This window comes from Heteronotia binoei, chromosome 1 (assembly GCF_032191835.1).
Source record: "Heteronotia binoei isolate CCM8104 ecotype False Entrance Well chromosome 1, APGP_CSIRO_Hbin_v1, whole genome shotgun sequence".
NCBI classification, from domain to species: Eukaryota; Metazoa; Chordata; class Lepidosauria; order Squamata; family Gekkonidae; genus Heteronotia; species Heteronotia binoei.
Genome location: NC_083223.1, coordinates 41,345,952 through 41,370,661, shown reverse-complemented (window position 1 = coordinate 41,370,661; position 24,710 = coordinate 41,345,952). Strand labels below are relative to the sequence as shown.

The 24,710-nt window shown below is 43.3% G+C and overlaps 1 protein-coding gene across 1 annotated transcript in view; it reads left to right on the top strand.

Moving 5' to 3' along the window:
- The first annotated feature begins 16,232 nt into the window (after nt 1-16,232).
- Nucleotides 16,233-24,710, top strand: part of VSNL1 (visinin like 1) — a 114,937-nt gene continuing 106,459 nt past the window's right edge. Inside the window, exon 1 of the mRNA XM_060233657.1 lies at nt 16,233-16,558. The gene's annotated coding sequence lies outside the window, so the exon portion shown is untranslated. The remainder of the gene's footprint in view (nt 16,559-24,710) is intronic.

The following is a 24,710-nucleotide window of genomic DNA, read 5'->3' as shown; positions in this document are numbered from 1 at the left end:
CACCAGTCGTACATCGGCGCAAACCCTTCCTGAGCCCACGTAGTGGTTTGTCTGCTCCCAAAAGACTTTCCGCCACCCCACTCTGGATTGTGCTGGAAGTTATGAGATAGTTAGCCCAGAATATGCCTTCTATTGAGTGAGACGGTTAGCTAAGAGATTATACCGAAGACCCGCAAATAAATCGATGATCAGCATTTCTTTGAAGCAGGCTCCTGCCCTCGTGACCTGCTTATTTTTGGTAAGACATTTAATGGACTCACGTAATTGCTCTCCTATAATTATCTATGTAGAATTAATGGATAATATGATCATTTTCTTTCAAGCCAGTCAGTGTTAACAATGTAAATTGCTATGTTTTAACAAATGATAAAATGGAAGCAAAGATTCTCTAATAGTATTGCCATGCGTACAATACCCTTAATGAACCATATACATTGTGGAGGTGTACCTCTTGCTGGAGGTTAATGATATGAGATTGGAAACCTACTTAGTCATCTAAGGCTTCTTAAGAGCATGATTATATTTGAATTAGGCCTGGCAAGAGTCATGTAGAACAAACAGCTCTATAAAGACCTATTTGGCCTTCAGTTCTTGACTCCCACCTTCTTTCCTGCTTCCTTTTTGTGTCCAGCTCACACATTGAGAGTGCACTTAACTGTGCCTTATTCATATACAGGGCTTCTGACCTTTTAAGTTTTGGATAGCACATAGTGCATAATTTACATGTTTAAAGAAATATTATTGCTGTCATTGTGACAAATAATAACATTTGCAAGTGGGAACCTGCAAGGACTTGTGGGAGGCATCTCACTTCCCTCCTACCACTATTTCCTCATTTCCTTTCCTGAAAGTCCCCATGGCCTCTCCTTATTCCCTGATTTCTTCTGTCCTTCTAGGGTTGCCATCCTCTAGGTAGAGACTGGAGATCTTTTGGAATCACAACAGAATCTTTCAACTATAGAGATCAGTTCTCCTTAGGGTTGCCAGATCAAGATGGGGAAATCCCTGGAGATATGGGGATGGAGCCTTGGGATGGGGAGTTTTGGGGAGGGAAGTGACTTCAGCGGAGTATAAAGCCATGAAGTCCACATTCCAAAGCAGCCGTTTTCCTCCAGGGAAACTGATCTCTGTCATCTGGAAATCAGTTATAATTCTGGGTGATCTTCAGCCTCCAACTGGAGATGGGCAACCCTAGTTCCCCTGGAGGAAATGGATGTTTAATAGCGTGGAATCTATGGCATTATACCCCTCTGAGCCCCCTCCCCAGGCTTACCCTCAAAAATTTCTAAGACTTTTCTAACTTCCTTCCCTCCTTCTGGCAATCCCTATATTCTCTCTCTGGCTCATTCTCTCCTCGGTCATCCACCAACCTACTGTTTATCTGCCTCCCATCTTCAGCTACATTTATTCTTTATTTACTTCATTTATTTCCCACCTTTGTCCACAGTGTGGACAGAGCTGTTCCAGGGGGTACTGCAGCAGCTGGAGAGCACTAATTAAATTAAATTAAATTTAATGCCAGCAGCAGCACCAGTCCATCCCTGAATATTCCTGCCACACAAGGAGGGGGTGTCCTCTGGCACAGTGGCAAGGTTAAGGACAGGAAGGATCAAGGCTGAGACCAGTTGCCCAGCTCCATTACCACCGAGCTGCAGCTGCCCAGGCCAGTGGGCCAGTCTCTGCAAGCTTAGCTTTCCTGGGCAGCCTCCCTCCCTGGAGCTGCTGTCCCTGCCTTCCTGATGAGCACGCTCGCCCCTGCCTCCTCCATGAAAGTGGTGAAGGGAGGGGAGGGAAAGGGGAGTGAGCTGGGACAGAGAGAGAGACACACACACAGAGAGATGGGGTGGGCAGCTCCAAGCTCCTTGCTGGGCTCACTCCACTCTAAGTGCTAGCATCACTGCTGTTGTTGAAGCCAGTGTGGGGCTCTCTGGCTGGCTCAATGTTCCCCAGGTGCATCTGCTGTAGGCTTCTCCTGATGCTCGCCTCCTGCCTACCCACAGCCACTAGGTGCCCAGGCTGGATCCCTCCATTGCAAGCAAGCAAAAGCAGTGCAGGGAGGGGAGGAAAGGGGAAGTGAGCCAGGCTCCTCCAGACGTAGTGAGAGTGAGAAAGTGTGATGTGGCAGCTTCAGTGAAGGTGGCACCACAAATTCAAAAGGGGGCACTGTCCTCACTGCCCCCCAAAGAGTTATGGGCCTAAGTGGGGACCAAAGAGGCTTACATTATTCTCTTCTTTTTATCCATAAGGCAAACATGTGAGGCAGGTGAGGTAGAAGTATGTGAGTGGTCCAAAATCACCCAGTCAGCTGCCACAGCAAAATGGGGATCTAAACCTGGGTCTTACAGACCTTAATCTGAAGCTCTAAATCATACATCATACTGGCTTTCATAAGGTGGCTGCTGTTGATTAATAGCAAGCAGCCAGGCCTACTTGAGTCATGCAAGTCAAGTGGCAACAAGTCACCCAGAGGCTGCTGCCAGGCCTAGGGTTGCCAGCCTCCAAGCGGGACCTGCAACTGAACTTCAGACATCTGTCCCCCTGGAGAAAATGGTTGCTTTGGAGGGTGGACCCTGTGGCGCTACACCATCCTGAGGCCTCTCCCTTCCCCAAACCCTGTCCTCAGACTTCATCATAAAATCTTCAAAAATTCCCCAATCTGGAGCTAGCCAGGCTGACCCAGTCAATTCTCCCTCAAAGGCCAAAATAGGGCTGGAAAGGGTTCTCCCCTTTCCCCCCCTCCCTGTCAGGGCCAATCTTGAAATGCGGTGGTTGCCTATCAACGGCCACTGAGGAACTCGATTGCTTAAAGCTACAGGTGCTCCTTTTATTATTTTTGGATTTTTAAAAAGCTGTCGTGTGTGTTTGTGTGTAAGGCTTTTTTTTTAGCAGGAATGCACAGGAACACAGTTCCAGCTGGCTTTGCTTCTGGGGGAAGTAATATGCAAATGAGTTCCTGCTGGGCTTTTTCTACAACAAATGCCCTCTGTGTATGTGTGTGTAGATAGATAGATGATAGATAGATAGACAGACAGACAGATTTAGATTTCACATTTCTCCACAAACTTAGGGCCCTTGGTTTGTTGCATGAGCTGTCTTGCCCATTTACAGCTCCAGTCACTGGATTAAAGTATCCAAAGACATCCTGACTTCTCTGTTAGGATATAAGATTTTAACTGGCCTGAACATTTTGTGCTTTATGAGCAGAGAAAACCTTCTTGAAAATTAGACAAATAAACCACAAGTCTGACATTGCTCACATTTATAAACTGTCTGGATAGTACTTCAAAGCATTTGTTATGATCCAATCAAAATGCCCTCTTTGCAAAAGACTTAACTAAGAATACTTATTTATTACTGCTGACTCGGAAATAATTTAGATTACATTAAAAATGCATTAACAAATATCACTTTTCAATTGAGGCACATCACACGCAGGCATCACGCCCATGGCAAAATTTAATTGCAAAAAATCCTGCTACCTAAATATTCATCGAGGTGGGAATATTATTCTTCTACTAGGTTGGCTCCAGGTTTGGGGGGAAGGAAGGGATATGAGACGAGAAACACAAAATGAGACTCTTTCCCCTCATGCATATGTACACAGTGGTGGTGGGAGCAGTTGCTGCTGCTCCTTGTCCACACAGCTGCTGGTCCCCCACATCTTTGATCATGGAATTCCCTCAGCACTGGGGTTGCCAGGTCTAGGTGGGGAGAGGGCAGGGTTTGAGGTCGGAAGAGACCTCAGTAGTGTATAATGTCTTCTAAAGCTACTATTTTCTCCAGGGGAACTGATATCTAAGGATCAGTTGTAATCCCAGGAGATCTCTAGCTACCATCTGGAGACTGGCAACACTACCTGAGCAGACTGGCAGACTGAGTACAGCAGTGACTGTTGTCCCAGCAAGAAAAAGCTGGCCCTCCCAACCTCACTGGAGCCTACAGAAGCGCAAGAAAACATACCAGTTGCTACAAACCCTGCGCAGGCAATCCCTGCGCTGAATCCATGCAAGTGAGGAACCTGTAGCATTGCGCAGACAATTCCTTTTCCACTATGGTATGTTGACTGAGACTTGCTTCCTGAGCAGGCTCACATTTCTCCATTTCCCTGTAGGGTGGCCATGAATCCTCTACAGAGAGATGTCCACTGCAGGTAAGCAAATTGTCACAAAGAACAAATCAATACAAGACAGGAAAGAACTTGCAAAAGATTGCAGGTTTTTTCCCTCCCTCCTTTGGAGCTGAAATTGCACAATACTGCTCTAAGGTGGAATGATACATAACAGCTGGCCATTTTTCTTTTATTGTAACTGCAACTGGACTACAGTCCATGCCATAAAAAAGGTCTAAATTATACTCTGCAAATAAATTCTGAATTACTTTAAAATTGCCTACATGGCCAACTGATCAACATTTTTTCCCCTTCTCAGGCAAGTACCAAAATACCCATGTATGAGAGTTGCCATTGGTCCTCTTCACAAGTTCCATTCTTGGCCTCCCCTGCTGACAGCCCTATGCTGGTGGCCAGTGGCTCAGTTTTCCACAGCACCACCCAGAAGGCTTCCATCCACCACTGCTGAAGGCAATTTTTACTCTGGTTTTTATTCTTTATGAGATTCTGAATTTTTTAAAAATCTTAAATTTTAATTGTGGATTTTATATTGCCTCTTCATTACTATTTATGTGACCTTTTAAGCTGCCCTGAGCCAGCTTATGGACAGGGTGGGATATAAATTGAAAAAAAAAATAAAGTTACAGTGAATGTAATAAAATGAAAATAAATAAAGTTGCACAGTTACTATCTGTGTACAGTGTGCTCTTGAGGGTTTTTTTTTAAATATGCACTGAGTATCATATTATATTAAATGCATTTACAGTTGAATGGGTGATATATAGCCCACATTTGTCCAGGTAGCGGTCCTTGGTATCATTTGTACATTGAAAGCACGTTGGCTCATTCTTATAAACAGATGTAAACAAGGTCCTGTAGACACACTGTCACATGTGAACACAGCAATTATGAAACAGAAAAATGCAAAATATGCCTTATACTTCTCAAATGGAGCACATTTGTTGTTATATCTTCATTGCTTTTATATATAAAATCTTGGGGTGTGTGGAGGGGGAAGACCTCCAGAGTTTTACAATGGTTTGTATTTGCACAACCTTAAGCAAGAGTGATTTGATGGGAAGGAGAGACCCTTTACTTTTAAATGTTACCCAAAATGCTGAAACATACTTGCAACTGAGGACTATATCATCTAACTGTACCTTTTATCCCTCAGATAAAGGGTATACCACCAAGCTAGATTTGATAGCACACCAGTGCCTCCAAATTGCCAGCCAATTCTCATTGGATTAATTTTTGGAGTGATCTGCTTGTTAAAAGGAAACAAGATTTCCAAGGATCAGATTTATTTATTCATTGATTCATTCCTCCATCTATGACTTCACAAGGGAAAGGTCCCCCCCCCTCTTTATGTTTGCTTTTAATACATCAACATAGTTGAACAGACAAAAACCTCCAATAGTGTAATCCTGTGGGCAGTTACTGTAGTCTAAGTCCATTGGAATCAGTGACTTAGTATTGCACTGCATGAGATTTTACCTAAAGGAGCTCAGATTGTATTGTCAAGTCTGCAAGTATAAATGTTTTTATCACTCTGAGGTATCTGAGAAACTATCAACTGGAATAACCAAATATGGGATAGGGTTAGATGATGGTTGTATTGTAATGAAGCCTGCAGTGAAACAACGGTGGTGGATGGTGGTGATAGCCCTGTAATAGCCCCTTTTTCAGAAGCATGGCTTTAGAATGTGCTGTCTCAGCTTTCGTGCCATTAGTATTACTAGATACACCCATCCAAACAACTTGGCTGATAGTGCCGACTGCCAAGACTAGAGTGGGATATGCAGTTTGTATAGATGGCTTTCTACTAGGTTTCCAGCCTCCAGGTGGGGCCTGGAGATTTCCTGCTTTTACAACTGATCTCCAGTTGGCAGAGACCAGCTCCCCTGGAGAAAATGGTTGCTTTGAATGCTCTGTGGCATTGTACCAGGCTGAGACCCCTCCACTCTCCAGATCTTACTGTCTTCTGGCTCCATCCCCAAAGTATCCAGGTATTTTCCAACACAGAACTGGCAACCCTACTTCCTATTCTCTAGTCAAAACTTTATTTTTCAACCAATTAGATCATCAAAAAATTCAGTTCACAGTGGGAACCAAAATATAAAACAGTAATTACACTATTATAATCAGGATCTCACAGAGGAATAAAGGCTTCTGTGACTGCAAGGAGGTGTTAGAAGGAAGGCTGTTATTGGATCATTAACAGCAGAGTAGTAGAGCACAGGAAGCATGCTTGTTGGCTGTATGGATATGCTCCGAATGTGCTGATTTTGTGTTTAAGAGTTCCATGTGTCATGTCCAACATTAAACTCAGTTTAATCAAGGTAGAAACACTAATGTGAGTCACTCATTTATCCAAAGAGTGTCAGAATGTGAAGCTGTCATTCTTCAGCAGCAGCCTTGGTTTTTCACTCAAGTATAGAAACAACCCCTTTCCTGTCACTCTGTTACTTTCAGTTCACTGCACAAGGACATGTAAAACTCTATCCTTATGAATCTGAGGCCAAAATGGAAAGCAAAACACAAAGGAAATCAGTTTTCTTTAAATGCTGCTTCTGATTTTGGAAATCTGCTTTAGAAGGGGTATCTTAAGATACAACATAACCAAACTTTGATACTATTGTTTGATGCTCTTCAGACTGAATGACACAACAATCCCCCCTCCCCCCGTGAAATAAATATTTTCCCTCTATAGCTATTGCTCCTATGTCTTAGTTCTTCTTGGGGAAGCCGTAGAGAACACAGATCCAAATATGCTTTATACAAAATTAGCATGTTTCCATGTAGTGGAATTAATTCTACCTTCTGAAACAGGCAATCTGTAATTATACCCATGCCTTTTAAAAATAGATTAGAGTTAAAACTAACAAATTAGCTATAATAAATCTACTGGGAGAACTAAATGTTTGGTTCTTTGGGGATTTCTTATATCTGCAACATTTAATCCTTTCACAGTACCCTATGGACAGCGGAGCTGCATGTAGGACAGGAGGGGAAGAATTTCAAAAATTAAGGCCTAGGAATGTTGTACAAGTTTGGTGTTAACACAATTCACTCTCTTTTACTCAGAAGGATGCAAAACACATCAGAGCAATTACTGCTACAGGTAGGTTTGCCAGCTCCAGGTTGGGAAATATCTGTAGAGTCTACCCATCCATCCATTTTCTCCAGGTGAACTGATCTGTCTTGCCTGGAGATCAGTTGTAACCTCAGAACAACTCAAGCTATGATAACCTTGAGGCCAGCAACCCTACTGAGGCACCTCAGTTTCACTCTCTGCAGTAGCACTGACATTGTTTATTAGTTCACTATCAGGGTGGTGATTACCATTTGCCTTCTACCGATGGGTAACAGCATCAAGGTGGGGCCTGGAGTTCTCCCAGAATAACAGATGGCCGCAAGACTCCTGAGATCAGTTCCTAAAGGTTGGCAACCCTCTGTTATTTTCCCACCATCCTTTGGAATTAATTTTTTCACAAATGTTATCAGCAAGTGCTCTCTGTTGTAGAACCAAGGCCCAGCTCACATTGAACTGGTCACATGGGATCATGTGGGTTGGAAGCTGTCACAAAGAGCAGGATTGGACAAGATTTAGCAAAAACTCAGGCTGGATTCACCCCATTTGATCTTAACAATATGAATTCTCTGAAGTCAACTTGGACAAAGACTTAAAAAGCTATTTTGTTCCAGACAATGCATTTCTAAAAATGTACCTCATAATTGATTGGAAAGAAGTAGATTTGTGTTGTTTCTCTTATCTAACCAAAAGACATACAAGGAAGGCTGAGGCAGGACCTTCTACCTCCTTTGGGATCATTTCAAGCCTTTCCAAGTCTATGCCATTTGAAGAATCAGCATCTCCTTCCCATATGTGAAACACAGTAAATCCAACACAGTAAATCCAACACTAGTCATAAGTACTTTACTTTCACAAAAGCATGTGTTGGAGAAAGAGAGAAGAAATGCATGGAAGGAAATGCAAAAATAAATTGTGTAGATTGTGTAGAAAAACTGTGTGTAGATGCCTGCTGGATACAGTTCCAACGTGCTTTGCATGGTCTGCAAAATGCAGCACAGAGACAAACACAGCTGATGACAAAATAATTCAGATAATGATTGCAACCGAGGTAGAGTATGAGTAACTGAGAGATATTTAACATCAAAGCACTGATGAGTGAATTGCAGAAATAATCAACATCCACTTGTAATTTCCCTCTCTTGTTTGTATTTTGCAAAGTGTATGATCAGCAGTAAAACACAAAAGACCCTGTGATGGTATAATATCTTCAAGTGGGTTAGTTGTTATGAGAATGAATAAACTCACAAGTTTAACTGGTAGGATATTCTACATCTTCCTAATTACTCGTGAGGATAAAAAAGTTACATGGTGTTAACTAATTATTCTGAAAACTCCCGGCTCTCTTACATCACCAAGTTTCAAACTATTGTTAACAGAACCTGTCCTTAGTAAAGCTCTCTACAGAGCACTAAAATAAATCATTTAGATTGTGATACAAAAACAAGATAAATACTGAATCCCTTGATTTAAGGAACCTAAACTCTGTTTATTTAAAGGGATATAAAACCAGTGCATATCAAAGCACTCAGACTAACTGGCTTTTGGAACTTGCTGTCAACAACGCACTAGGAGTTGCAGAAAGCATTAATCAATGAGGCATGCAAGGAACATATCATCAACTTTATCTGTTCTTTGACAATTAAAATAATCCATCATAACAAAGCCTCCAGATTTGTTGCATGATTATTCATTAAGCAATAAAGCTGAAGTTGAAAAATCAGAATAAAAGGGAAAACAAGGGAAAACAATTTCTTTCTCATCTGTCCAAAATATTTTTTTTTAAAGTTTAAAACAGAAAATGTTGGGTCTTGGATTTCTTGCTTATCATCTTTTTCCATTCTGTAATACTCATTCCTTCTGCATGTACTTCTCCATTAATTTTGCTGCTTTCCAGTGAGGTTCAGGAGACCAAGTGCCAGTTCCTCCCCAGCAAAGTGTGATTATTTGATAGCTGCCAAACTGGAAGTAGAAAAATACCATCACCTGTTATACAAATAAGGGACTGTACAACTCAAATCAAAATAAATAGCTTTCCTATCTTAACTCATGAATCTTTGTTTTCCTTTCCAAGTTGGGATACCTTTTTATGGTATCCCTCAAGCAGTCTAAAAAAAGGCAAAGGTAGTCCCCTGTGCAAGCACCAGTCGTTTTCGACTCTGGGGTGACATTGCTTTCACAATGTTTTCATGGCAGACTTTTTACGTGGTGGTTTGCCATTGCCTTCCCCAGTTGTCTGCACTTTCCCCCCCAGCAAGCTGGGTACTCATTTTACTGACCTCAGAAGGATGGAAGGCTGAGTCAACCTGGAGCCAGCTACCGGAACCAGCTTCCGCTGGGATTGAACTCAGGTCATGAGCAGAGGGCTCTGAATGTAGTACTGCAGCTTTACCACTCTGCACCATGGGGCTCTTAGCCTCAAGCAGTCTGCTTCCTCCTAATTTCCCCAAACATGAACTGACTGGGTAGGTATTGACAAGTTACCCTCATTCCCACTTGCTGCTTTTCCTTCCATACAGTGCAGCCTAAAAGTATGATAAATACATATCACAGAGGGCAGACATACAATAGTTCCAGTGCAATCCTATGCATGTTTACTCAGAGACAGATTCAAAATGGGGTTTGCTCCCAAGATTGCACAGGATTGCAGAATGGTGTTTTTAAGCATCTCTACATGCCAGATTTTGGATGTACAGTGAATGTGCAGACTCCAGGAAAAGGAAACAAAAAAAGTCCTGTACACACTGATCCCAAAGCATACAATCCATGTGGTTTCAGTGGTACTGAAGCATACCTAACATTAACTGGATTGCTTGTGATACACTTTATATTCTAGTCAAAGCAGCCTTGGGTGGAGGAAAAAAATTCATTTAACACACAGATAGATGAATAGCTGCAGATAAGTTTGACACAAGTGGTGCTGTGAAAGAGTACAAATGTTATTGGAATGAGTGAAATGACAGCGTGCCATTGCTAGATCAAAGGAAATGGAAAACATTTGGGCCTCACTGGAGGTCATCAGTCATCCTTGAAATCATATCCTCCTGATAACCCTGAGCTTAAAATAAGCCTAGAACTGTTTACAAAGGGTAGGAGGAGTCAAAAGTGATGGGAGCTCAGCCTATCAATGTTCTATATGTAACAGACTCCAGAGATGATGTGGCTTAACCAGCACTAACTAATACCACCCCCGCTTCTCTAATGCTTTTACAGTTTGTTATGTGATCAAAAGTAGGCTCAGCTATAGAGAAGCTGCAGTGAGACCAGAACTCTGGTCATTTGACTGACATGTTGACCATTTAGCAATATCAACTTTCATGTCTCTTTCACATGAACCTGGTCAAGTTATATAGGGCACATCCAGGAAGACAAACCTTCTGTGCCATCTTAAGAAGAGGAGTACCCATATTTGGTGAAGTCAGAAAAAGATACCCAGGAGTTTCTGGGGCAGTGTTCTTCCAATACCAGAAGTAGTCTCTGAAATAAACAGAGATCCCAGGAACTTGTAGTGCCATTCAAAGCAGAGATACATTCTGGATGGCTTAGGATAGCACTGTGAAAGTACAGAACCTATTCCTATCACACTTTCCCGAGTGTAAAGAGTTAAGGGTATTTGTTCCTTTTTAAAAGGAGGAGTCCATACTTAAGAACATGAGAAATCATGTTGGATCAGGCCAATGGCCCATCCAGTCCAACACTCTGTGTCACACAGTGGCCAAAAAACTAGGTGCCACCAGGAGGTTCACCAGTGGAGCCAGGACACTAGAAACCTCCCACTGTTGCCCCCCCCCACACACACACACACACCAAGCACGAAGAATACAGAGCATCACTTGCCCCAGAGAGTTCCATCAATACGCTGTGGTTAATAGCCACTGATGGAGCTCTGCTTCATATGTTTATCCAGTCCCCTCTTGAAGCTGTCTATTTCTCCCCTCATTTTGATTTTTGGGTTAGGGGTGAAGTCTGGAAAACGTGCACACTTCTGCTTTGTACTAGTCACATAGCCTTAGGAAACAACTGCATTGAGTATGTAAGGTTGCCAAGTTCAGGCTCCAAGAAGGCTCCTGTACTCTTGAGAGCTGCATAGATAGGACAATTTTAGCAGATGTAGCTTTTCTCACTAGGGTACTACAATGGAACCTCGTACGAACCTCTACGCAACCTCGATTGGAAGACCCCTCGTACGAACCTCTACGCAACCTCGTACGGAAGACCCCTACAGAGGACAAGGTGATCATCCTTGGCGACTTCAATGCCAGAGTAGGTAAAGTCTCGGAAGCCTGGAAAGGAGTACTTGGCAAACACGGCATTGGCAACTGCAATGATAACGGGCGCCTCCTGCTAGAATTCTGCACAGAGCACCAGCTCACCATCACCAACACTATCTTTCAGCAGAAGAATAGCCTGAAGACAACCTGGATGCACCCATGGTCCAAGCACTGGCACCTTATCGACTACATTCTGGTGCGCCAGAGAGACCTTCGAGATGTCTTACACACCCAAGTAATGCCCAGTGCAGAATGTCATACGGATCATCGTCTTGTACGCTGCAATCTCCATCTTCACTTTAAACCCACACCCAGGAGTAGAGGTATCCCTGGGAGGAAGCTTCAGGTTGGCAGCCTTCAGTCAGCCGAAGTTAAAGCTGCCTTCCAGGCAAAACTGCAGTCAAGAATTGAGGACCCCAGTTGCCCCACAGACCCTTCTCCAGAAGCACTCTGGGAACACTTAAAAACTACCATCCTGTTGATCTCTGAAGAAGTCCTCGGGTTCTCCACAAGAAAGAACAAGGACTGGTTTGACAAGAACAATCAAGAGATCCAAGAATTACTAGCGAAAAAGAGATCTGCCTACCAAGCACATCTTGCTCAGCCCTCCTGTCCTGGGAAAAAAAGCAATCTTTCGCGCTGCATGTAGCAACCTCCAGCGCAAGCTTCGAGACATTCAGAACGAGTGGTGGACCAAGCTTGCAGAGAGAACCCAGCTGTGTGCAGACACTGGTGATTTAAGAGGGTTCTACGAAGCCCTGAAGGCAGTATATGGCCCATCATATCAGGCTCAGAGTCCCTTGCATAGTGCAGACGGCCAAGTGCTCCTCACAGACAAGGCATCCATACTGAACCGGTGGTCGGAGTATTTTCAGGTTCTGTTCAGTGCCAACCGCATAGTTCAAGATTCAGCAATCCACCTCACCCCACTTCAACCAGTGAAAACAGAGTTGGTTGAGATCCCCACCCTAGAAGAGACTGTTAAAGCCATCAAGCAACTGAAAAGTGGCAAGGCAGCGGGAGTTGATGGAATCCCACCAGAGATCTGGAAGCATGGGGGCACAGTACTACATAGCACACTTCACAAAGTACTTGTCACCTGCTGGGAACAAGGCAAACTACCACAGGACTTTCGCGATGCAATCATCATCACTCTACACAAGAACAAAGGGGAAAAGTCAGACTGCTCCAACTACCGGGGGATAACCCTGCTCTCCATCGCAGGCAAAATCCTTGCCAGAATACTCCTGAACAGACTGGTGCCCACCATTGCAGAAGAACTCCTCCCAGAGAGCCAGTGCGGCTTCAGAGCTAACAGGAGCACCACCGACATGGTATTTGTTCTCAGGCAGCTCCAAGAGAAATGCAGGGAACAGAACAAGGGTCTATATGTGACTTTTGTTGACCTTACAAAAGCTTTCGATACCGTTAGCAGGAAAGGCCTGTGGCAAATCTTGGAACGTTTAGGATGTCCCCCAAGATTCCTCAGCATGATCATCCAGCAATTCAGATAACTGGGGTGCATCATCTCCTCAGATGCCAAGATCGACAAGGAGATTGACAACAGGCTGGCAAAGGCAAACCGTGCATTTGGCCGACTGCACAAAAGAGTGTGGAGCAACAAGCATCTGAAAAAAGGCACAAAGATCAATGTTTACAAAGCGGTTGTGATGACAACCCTCCTCTACGGCTCCGAATCGTGGGTTTTATACCGTCATCACCTGTGACTCCTTGAGCGCTTTCATCAGCGCTGCCTTCGCACCATCCTCAACATCCACTGGAGCGACTTTGTGACCAACACTGAAGTCCTCAAGAGGGCGGAGGTTACAAGCATCGAGGCACTGCTGTTGAAGACGCAGCTGCGCTGGGCAGGGCATATTTCTAGGATGGAAAACCACCGCCTTCCCAAGATTGCTCTGTATGGTGAACTTTCCACCGGCCATCGAAATAGAGGGGCACCAAAGAAGAGGTACAAGGACTCCTTGAAGAAATCCCTTGGCACCTGTCGCATCAACCATCACCAGTGGTCTGACCTAGCCTCAGATCGCAAAGCATGGAGGCACACCATCCACCAGGCTGTCTCTTCCTTTGAGAACGCACGCATAGCTGGTCTTGAGGACAAAAGGAGATTGAGGAAGAATCGCACTGCTACAGCACCAACCCCAAATCAGACTTTTCCCTGCAGCCACTGTGGCCGGATCTGCCTGTCCCGCATTGGTCTTGTCAGCCACCAGTGAGCCTGCAGCAGACGTGGACTACTGCACCCTTCTTAAATCTTCGTTCGCGAAGTCAAACCAAGAGAGAGAGACTGCAATGGAAGGAGAAGTCACAAATAGCAAAATGCTTTCTTTACATAAAATCTCGGTCAATTCTTTGGGGCAAACCGTTAATACTTTAAGCAAATATACCATACATTTTTTCCCTCATTTGTTTCATAATCTCCATATTTTCCTCCCTTCCCAGTACTCAGTCAGTAACATTCTTCTGTGTCTGGAAGGAAAGAAAGAAAGAAAGAAAGAAAGAAAGAAAGAAAGAAAGAAAGAAAGAAAGAAAGAAAGAAAGAAAGAAAGAAAGAAAGAAAGAAAGAAAGAAAGAAAGAAAGAAAGAAAGAAAGAAAGAAAGAAAGAAAGAAAGAAAGAAAGAACAATGTCACTGTGTGTGTTAAGTGCCATCAAGTCTTTTTGGCAGTCTAGACTCTATGATTCCCAGACTACGTACATCATTCATGTATTAAAAACATTTATTCAACTTCTCCTAGAGAAAATGACTGCTTTGAAAGGTGGACTGCATGGCCTTATACCCTACTGAGATCCTCCCCTCCCTAAACCCTCTTTCCCAGGCTCCACCCTCAGATTTCCAGGCATTTCTGAATCTGGAGCTGGCAACCTTTCTAAGTTCCTGGGAAGTTCTGAAATACCTCTTTGTTGTTGTTAAGTCGCACAGTCAAGTCCGACTCTTTGCAACCCCATAGACAAAGTCACGCCAGGCCCTCCTGTCTTCTATCATCCTCCAAAGTCTGCTCAATTTTGTGTTTGTTACATCAGTAATGCTGTCCAGCCATCTCATCTTTTGCTGTCTCTTTCTTCTCCAGGGTCTTCTCCAGTGAGTGCTCCCTTCTCATTTGGTGGCCAAAGTATTTGAGCTTCAGCTTCAGCATCTGACCTTCCAAGGAACAGTCAGAAATGCCTCTAGTCAGAGCTTTTGTTGTAGAAAAAGTCCAGCAGGAACTTGTTTGCATATTAGGCCACACCCTTGATGCCAAGCCAGCTGGAACTGTGTTCCTGCTCAAAAAAAGCCCTGCCTCTAGTGAACAGGAAACTGAAGAGAACCACAAGCAAGGAATGAAAATGCATTTCTTGCATTTCTTTTGGCATTTTCTCCAAATTGAGCGTGTAGACATTTTGTCTCCATCTGCACTCTTTCCTGACCCACCAACTGCACAGACACAACCATTACCATTCAATGGAACAAAGTCTGAGTCCAGTGGAACTTTTAAGACCAACAAAATTTTGTTTAAGTATAAACTTCCATGCACATCCACATTTCTTCAGATAGAGCGGAACAGTCCAAATCTGAAGAAGTGTGCATGCACACGAAGGCTTATACCTTGAATAAAACTGTGTTGGCCTTAAAGGTGCCAGTGGACTCGAACTTCATTCTGCTGCTTCAGACTAACACCGCTACCCACCAGTACTCCCCTCTAAACTGTGGAACCTTGTGAACTACTTTGTGAACCACTGGAATTAAAGTGTGCGTAAGAGCACACGAAAGCTTACATTCTAAATTAAACTTGGTTGGTCGTAAAGGTGCAGCTTGACTCCTGCTTTGCTCAACTGCTTCAGACCAACACGGCTGCTCGCTTGGATCTATCTACATGGAATTAAAGTGGTGAGCTACTGCATAGATTAGCTTGCAATGCTCTGGGGCCATTTTCCCTGAGCTAAGACCAAAATGTGTGAGCTGAAAGATAAAAAACTGTGAGCTAGCGCACACTAACTCAACGTAAACACTGCCACCCACCAGAATCTACCATTACCATTCAAGTCATTCTTTTCAACTCTTAGTGCTGAAATGCCGCCCCTTTAAACCGGGGTGGAGCCACTTTTTTAAGAGGCCGGGAAGCAGGCTGAGGGGAGCTTGTGAAAGTGTCATCGTTGCTGCTGCAGGAGCTGATACAGGAGTGTGCCTCTCGCGTTCATGCCCCACGTAGTTCCCTTGCCGCCTTGGTCAAATAAGTTTTGCATTTTGGGAAATGACAAGAAACCGTCGTAAAAGTCAGAGGCAAACTCAGCTGGCTACTGCGGGCAGCGGACTTGTTCAGTTTTACAGATGTGTGAGGGGGAGGGGGTATTGCCTGCCCCCAGTCTAAGAAAGCCAGCACTGTGGGACTGGCTTGGAGGCGGGGCACAGTTATCCCCTTTCCTCTCCTGTATTGATTGTTCCGTCCTGCCTACTCCCAAGGATTTCTCCTTTACTACACACCGAGCCCTTGTATGCTTCCATTCCTCTGCTGAATTCTGCCGTAAAAGCAAGCGCCATTATTTCTCCCGCCCGGAGCACCCGTCCCGATCCCTACCCACACTTTGCTTCCCCTTCCCGCAAGCAGCTATCGGGAGCTGCGTGGGTAAGGTTGTTTCCAAGTTGTAGCACTTCCCTATTGAGGGCGCATAGCCTCAACTGGGATTACTGAGCCTGCTCAGTTCTGAACGAGCATGCTCAGTCACGTCAAAGCCTCCAATGCGACGGGCAGCGGATTTTTAACATTATACCGGCCGGGGTTTCTGGCAAGCGCCTGCGCACGGCAGCTCCATCCAGCAAGGGAACCTTGAATTTCTTTGGGATTCTTGATCTGCAGTGCAGAGCAAAGCAGGGGAACGTGTTGCAGCAGCGGCTGCTGCTGGGTTTCGCAGAAGAGATCCAAAAGGGATTTAAGCGGCAGAGAAAGAGGCAGACAGAGACCAGTTCACTCTAGATCGTTAAACAATATCTTAGTTATATTTTTTTAAAAACTATTTTTTTTAAAAAAAATAAAGCTTCGCCGTGAATTTCAGCCTTTGCGTTAGGGGACAGCGCGCACCGCAAACTGTAAGTGTTTTCTGTACTCTGGGCTGTGAATTGCAGACGGCATGACTCTGGCTTTCCTTTGCACAACTTAGGCATGGACGCAGGGAAATCCAAATAGAGCGAGGTTGGCGGTGCATCATCTCTTGTTATTTGCAAGAATAAAAGATGAGGGGGCCGAGCAGCTTGGAGGTGGTGACAAAAAGGAGGCTTGTGTGTGTGAAGAGTTGGGGGGGGGGGGTGGAGAGAAAAGAGGCGGGAGGAGATAATTGCCAGAGGTTTCTAAAAACCTATAAATAGAAGTCGGCTCTCCCTCGACCCCCCACCCCCAAATCTCTAGAGGATGCAGATCTGGCAAAGTTGCTTTCTAGACTCTTGCCGATGCAACTGGAAAAAAAGGAAATACTGTGTGTCGGATTAGTTATCAAATCTGTTTGACAGCATTTTTTCATATCCCTGCCTTCCTCCGTGCATCTCCCACCTCCCCTTACCCTTGGCTCCCTCCCGATTCGGAAGTGAAGGGAGAGATTGAGATGTATTACGTAGTAGACTTGTGTGGCATCTGTTGGTACTTAAAAGCTTGATGGAATACGCTTAGGTTATCGCTATATCCCCCCCCCCCCCCCCCTCCAGTGTTTACAAGTCATTTTAGCAACATTGAATGAATGGTGCATTTCATTATTCATGTTTTCCTTTACCGTACTGATTTCTATTTGTTGACCAAATCGCCCCAAGCAGTTTTAAGAGACGATGCAGGAAAAACTCCAGAGATCTAGTTTTTGTTTTTAATGACATCAAGAGCGAACATTGATCTCTAAATTAATAATTTGCATCCCTGGTGATTTTTTTTTTTAAGCTGATGAAAGTCTTTGACATTTCAAGACGCTCTAAGAAACATCAGGGAAAAGGTCATTTTGTTTTCCAGTGGAAGGAGATCCTATTTTTTGAGACACAGAGATCATTCTCCGCAAGGTCATCCCACTCATTATGATTTTTTTTTTTTAATGGGCATACTGCTTAGCTAGGGGACTTCCGATATGCTGCTTGTCTTGCTGGGATCGAGTCTCCCCCCCCCCTTTCATTGGGAGCACGCGATTGGTGCACGTGCAGTATTATTTTAAGGAACAGAGATTGGTATTTTTGCGTATTTCTGTGGGGTGCGCGAGAGATTTCTGTGCGTGTGTGAGGGAGCGCATGGGAACTCTTCCTCACGATACTAGCCACTGCTGTGGTTAAAAAAGAAAAAGACCCTGCTTGTATTGGACGGGAGTGAGAGAGCGGGCGTGTGAGAGGGAAACAGCAACAAAAACAACAAGAAGATCACGACACGTCAGGCAGTGTGTGTGTGTGTGTTTTAAAGAAGTGACTGAACCGAAGCAATACCAAAACAATGGAGAAAGCAGGTTGAGGGAGATACGAAAAGGGACTCGCGCGGGAAGCGAGGCGTTCTACTCTGCGACGACCCAGCCAATCAAGGCGCTCTCTGCCTTGTCTTCCGAAGGGGGGAGCAAAAAATGAGCCAACCGCTCTGCTCTCTGCAGTGTTCCACCCAATTAAGACTGCGGTTCTAGGCGCTCTTGCTTTGGAAGTAAGCCTCTGAGAACTTACTTCTGCGAAGATGTGTTGAAACTCTGTCTTTGTTCCAAATACAGATTGTGTGCGATATTGATGTGTGGAAGATGATCTTTTAAAACAAGTGTTTACCGGGGAGACACCCTCGGCATTCAGATAAAGCAGCTGATGCCTTTCAGTGGCACCTCACAGTTTTTAGGGACTTTGAAGAAGCACCCCTTGCCCAGCAATGTCCCATTAAAGCAATTTGATTTGAAGATCACACATTAAGCAAATGAATTTGTTTAGATCAAGTTGGCGTTACTAAAAACAATGACCAAGTTAGGATGCAAAGAAGATATTAGGGTTAAAGGAAAGTAAAGGGGTGTGGGAAGAGAAGGTGCCGTGTGGATCTGTTGGGAAAAGCCCACGCACTACTTGAGTACTTAGAACTGACCTAGACAGTGGCAGTGGAGAGACTGACTTCTGACAGGATTCACAATGCAGTGAAGCCAAAGTCGTGATTTAAGCAAATGAAGTCCTTTGCTGTCAGACAGTGCATTCACAGTTCCAGTTTTCTCCCTTTGCCCTAAGCAAAAAACCAAAACAAAAATCCATTCTCACACTCCAGGTATTCATTCCCTGCATTACACTGTCCAGAGGCTCCAGACAGACGATACCTTCTCTCGCTATGCTTGCTAATGGCATTCTAGATGATGATGCTTTTTAGTCCCGTGTTAACCTTGAGCAACCTCTACATAAACACAGCAAGCTTTTGCTATAGTTGACTCTCTACATAGACTGCTGTGGCAAATCCTGATCTCCCTCTCAGATCCTTTTCACGATGTACAGTGTATCCCTGAATAGATCAATTTTCCTGCTTTCCCCCTTTTTGGGCTGTACAGCGCCCAGCAACAACACCCTTGCTGCGAGATCCCCTGCTTCTATTGAATTCCCTGATGTCTTTTATGGGAAGCAACTGGCAATCAGGAGCGTTCATCCAGCAGAATCCATTTCTGTCTCTCCCCCTCCCCACATCCATTCTTATTTGGTACACAGTAGGGATTGCTCTCCTGTAAATTGCACTGCACTGTTTCTCTAGATAATGAACTGCATGGTGCAAGGCAAGTGACGGGGAGATAACGATTCTCTGCAATTTCCAAATCCCAGGACATCCCACCAAACGAGCAGATTGATGGACAGAAGGTGGCAGAAAATGCACAACCGTTAACCTTATGTAACTGCATTAAAGGTAGCTGCAGGAGGGACCAGACCTGAAGATAAAAGCGGGTGGGAGGGAAAGGATGAACTGGCACTTTGTGGTGCTCTGCTGGATGAGAAAGCCTTGTGTTTGAGATAAAACGGGCAAGTCAAAAACAATTCCTACCTTTAGGTTCATTTTGAATGCATTTAGGTTCATTCTCTACCCCAAAACACCAAGGCTGATGCAAACCCACTTGACCGTAGTACCTTCTACGCAGTTGACCTGCTGACCTTGTTATTTGTTTGCTTTATAACTGATGCCTGGCTTCTCTTAAGAGCATGCCCATCCAAGCATCAGTTCATCTGTTGGAGTTCTGTCCTCCCTCATCAGAGAGAAAGCATTTAGGTTGCCTGTATTCATCTACCCCTTAGGGACAAGCAATGCAAAGCACTTGCCTTGGGGCTGTATTCCAAAGAGGATGCATCCAATCTTTATCTTATTGTGTTGTTTTTTAAACAAACAAACAAACAAGACTACCTTGAGGAGGAAGGGAGAGAAAGTGTCATTCTCAGATGTGAAATGGCTGAAACTGATCACTGTTTAGAGATTATATCCCTGCAGGATTCTGGGGACACAGAACATAGACTTTTGTCCAGATTTGTTTTATTTGGAATGCCCAAGTCTTTTGGTCACCACAGCAGCAGCCATTGAGTGCTCTGTTCTTTCAGCATTCACTGCAGAGCAGTGGTGTGGGAACACATCAGTTGTATCTGGCTACTGCTGCACTCAGGAGTAGACTCCCTCTGCAGTACTGGGGGGGATCATTCCCCTTCTCTTGAGGTAGTGCAGTTTGCTGGACACATGCTATGCATCATCATGTTTTTTTTCTAGTTTGTCACATAAACAAGGAAATTGGGTCATCAAGAATTGCAGTTTTACGCAGATGATACAGTCAGGGATGTTACAAGTACCTAATGCTGTCCCACCAACTCTTTTACCTGTCTAGGGAGGGGACAGGGAGGACTTGTCCATTATTCTCCAAATGCTTTTCACAGGGCCACTTAGGAAAAGATAATCAGTGAACCACACATGTACTTTTAAACAAGGTATGTATTAGAACTATAAGATGGAGACTTTTTTGTAATGATTTCATTAGGCAAACAGTAGCATTTCATTATAAATATTCTTTAAGTGTAAGTTAATCACATGTTCGGTGTAAAGCTCTTTTGAGAGATTTTAGGGTTTGTTCCTTCCATACAGGAATATGCATCAAAAATAGTGTTAAATGTGCCACACAGAAGAACATTAGGTTATGGCTTCTTCATAACAAAGTAATCTAAAAGGTGAGAAGCTGGGGCTTCGTTGTGATTGGGCATCAAAATTATATTGTTTAGTAGCACAGTCAGTTCCCATCTGTGCCTAGCTCATGAGTTACATAACAGTCTTTACCATCTTAACAGGGGCACAGCTCCTTTGACAGGGAGGGTGTGTTTCTAAAAGATGAAATGACTTCTGCAGTAAGCTGCCTTTACAGTAATCAATAAGAAGTAGAACTGAAATAAGATTTTGTTGGATATTTATCATATCTAACCAGCATTCTTATTGCAGGTGTCATTCACAAGGTTAAAAAAAAATGAGCAAGAGTCTTTTTAAATAATTAAACAGATTTCTTATAAGGTCTGATGCTGATTCAAGCAACTGTGACAATAGGAAGTCTGTACATATAATCACTGGATAGATTTTTAAGACCTTTTCCAGATAGGCCATTATAGCATATAAAGAATTATATAGTGCAATCCTGTGCAGAGTTACACCAGTCCATTGGTTTTAGTAGGCTCTCTGCATGGACTTGGTACTGATAATATGCTTTAACCTCTTTAAAAACTCGTGGCTTGTGCATTGCTCATTTTATAAGGGATGGATTTCTTTTTTTGTTAGTAGTAAATATTCAGTTGGGATGTATGCAGTTGCAATATTCCTTGGCCCCAGTATACTTTAGTATAAAAATATATCTTTTTCTGTAAGAGAAGCATCAAATTATTGAAAGGCTATTTGAAAATTTGAATGGTTTCAGTGGCCCATTGCTTAAAGAGTTAAAAAGTTTTCTAATGCAAAAAATAGGTTAAGAATTCTGAATTAAATCCTTTCTCACAATGGTCAGCATTTTGTCTGCTGGAGTGTTGCATAATCTCACTGCTGGAGAAAGAAATACTAGAGATGCCTGTTAACATAAACCTACAGAAAGCACCACACTGTACCACTTACTTATTTCAACCACAGATCTATCTTTCTTTCTCTCTCTCTTTCTTTCTCTCTCTCTTTCTTTCTCTTTCTCTCTTTCTTTCTTTCTTTCTTTCTTTCTTTCTTTCTTTCTTTCTTTCTTTCTTTCTTTCTTTCTTTCTTTCTTTCTTTCTTTCTTTCTTTCTTTCTTTCTTTCTTTCTTTCTTTCTTTCGCTTCAGGGATCCTCAGTTGGCAGTATGTTCCCATGCATACACATAGGATGCAACTGACCACATTTTCCTATTTGGCAATAATTATCCATATAGGAAATTTGCGTTGTATAAAGTAGCTGTTACAAATCCCTAGTCTTTTGCTTTAGAACCAATGTGCTTTTATTCCTCAGTCTGCCTTCCTGGTTTGATTCTGGTTTCCCATCAGTTTTCTTTTGCTACATTTTCTTTGTTCTTGAAAAAAAGATGAAAAGTTAGGCTGCTTGACAATATTGAAATGCAGAATGGATCGAGTTCTATTATTTTTTGTAAACCTTGAGCTGCCTGTGCCACAATTGCTGAGCCATGCATGTTGGTTCCTTTCTGCCTTAGCATGCTTCTGCTCTTTGGCCCAGCTTTACTCCCCCACTTTTAGTGCCGTCACCCACTGTTGATCCAGGTCTCTGATCTTCAGCCTCTGCCTTCTCTGCCCTGCTTATCTCAGCTAGTGTCTTGCTGACCAGCCTTTTTTCTTCTCCCACCATTCCTGTCAAGAGTTTACAGGATTTTTAAAAAGGGGGAGGGACGGTGGCTCAGTGGTAGAGCATCTGCTTGGGAAGCAGAAGGTCCCAGGTTCAATCCCTGGCATCTCCAAAAAAGGGTCCAGGCAAATAGGTGTGAAAAACCTCAGCCTGAGACCCTGGAGAGCCGCTGCCAGTCTGAGAAGACAATACTGACTTTGATGGACCAAAGGTCTGATTCAGTATAAGGCAGCTTCATATGTTCAATATGTTAAAAAAAATATGCCTCTGGATTATTTTTTTTTTGCTCAGTTATCTTTTTTATTTAATTTCTCTTTCTCAGCTCCCTGTCTCTCCTATCCTGCTACCCTTTTCTTTTTTCATATCATCTCCATGGTCTCTTCCCTGGTGTCTCAACTACCTTTGGGTTTCTTGCATACTAGCTTCCTTTCCTCCTAAAGTTTCTCCCAGCTCTCAGTTGCCCTCCTCTTCACATGTTGCATGGATTTTCCCAGTCAAATGATCTTTTCCTGTTTCCTTGCAGAATGTTGTTGGGCTGCTAAAATTTTTGTGAATATTCCAGTACATCACTGTAGGATTCTTCTCACTGCATAACTGATGTGCTCATGGGCTGTGCTAATTTTTGAACCTGGAATGTAGGATTATGTAATGAATTGGAATGTGAAATTGTATGAGAGTATTTTAATATTCAATCTAGTTGATGCTGAACTAATGATCTGCCTTATGTAATAAAAAAAATTCTATAACTGTAGCTTTTCCTCTACTGTATCTCACCTTTTCAATGACAGTTTTCCATATGCAGGGAGATGGGTTAGGATTTGTGTGTGTGTGTGCATGGTATATTTACAAGTGCAGTCCTAAACCAAGTTACAGCTTTCTAAGTCTGCTGTAGTCAAGGCTGTAACTCAGTTTAGAATTGCACTGCTACATATGGAATCCCAAAGGGACTGTCCCCAAATATGACAATTACTTGAGTCAAATCAGAGTCCTGAAAAGAGCTTTTTTTGTAGAAAAAGCCCAGCAGAAACTCATTCACATATTAGGCCACACCCCATGATGTTACCATTGTTTCACACAGGGCTTTTTTTCAGTAAAACTGATCAGGAACTTATTTGCATGTTAGGCCACACCCCCTGACACCAAGCCAGCCAGAACTGCCTTCTTGTGCATTCCCACTCAAAAAAAGCCCTGGTCCTGAGTAATTTGGCTAGTAAGTGCTGGTTCAGCATTCAGAACAGAATAGAGCAATAATGACACCTGAACTGGGGACTCTGCTTCCAGACTCATGATCTCTCTGGCCTTGCAGATTGCACATGGTATATGTCTTTGCTGGCTGAAATAGCTCAAAAGCATCCCCGGTTTATTAATGCTCCTTGAAGATTTGATCATGTTAGCTGGAGCAATAGTGTGACAAGCAAAATGTTGGTCACAGAACTAGGATTCAGGTACTGTCCCCCATCACTACACTCTCTTCATATTGGAAGGGAAGACTGTTAGGTCATGCTTAGGGGGGGAAATTAATGTTTAGGGGGAGAATAGTTAATATTTGTAGCTATAAACACTGGTTCCTTTTCATGGTGGTAAGATTGCCATATGAAAAACAAAAGTTCTCATTTGTCAACACTGCAAATAAGTATCATCTGGAACCTTGAGTTACTTCCTTTGCAATCTGTGCCTAACACAACATTTATTGTACTGTTATTTTATATAGTCAGTGCATTTGAAAGAGGTTGGATATTACATATCAAGAAGTCTTTATGTATGTCAAATGTTATGGCACAGCATGACCAAAGTGTATGGTTCCAATAAAATCTATTGTTTAAATGCTAGCCAGATTATTATTATTCTTGGGCCTTGTCTGTATTGCAGAAGTTACAGCATAGTAGGGTATATAGGGAGTCAATCCAGTGTTTCTAGCTGGAGTGGAATATTTTCATAGTTCTAAGATAAGCTAATAGTCACCATGAAGATGATTAACCTATGTTAATCCATTAATGCCTATACGCATTATATACATTATATATACAAACAAATGGATGGAAAGATAGAAAGATGGGCAAAGGAAAGGAAAGGTCCCCTGTGCAAGCACCAGTTGTTTCCGACTCTGGGGTGACGTTGCTTTTCACAGCAAACTTTTTACGGGGTGGTTTGCCATTGCCTTCCCCAGTCATCTGCACTTTTGCCCCAGCAAGCTGGGTACTCATCTTACTGACCTCAGAAGGATGGAAGACTGAGTCAACCTCGAGCTGGCTACCTGAAAACCCAGCATCCGCTGGGGATCGAACTCAGGTTGTGAGCAGAGTTTAGAACTGCAGTACTGCAGCTTTAGCACTCTGCGCCACGGGGCTCTTTTTTGGGCAGAGAGATATAAGTAAACAAATATATAGATTTCTGTTCCAAAGAACTTCCAATTAAAATTTTATACAGTTGAAATGCCCTGACATAGATA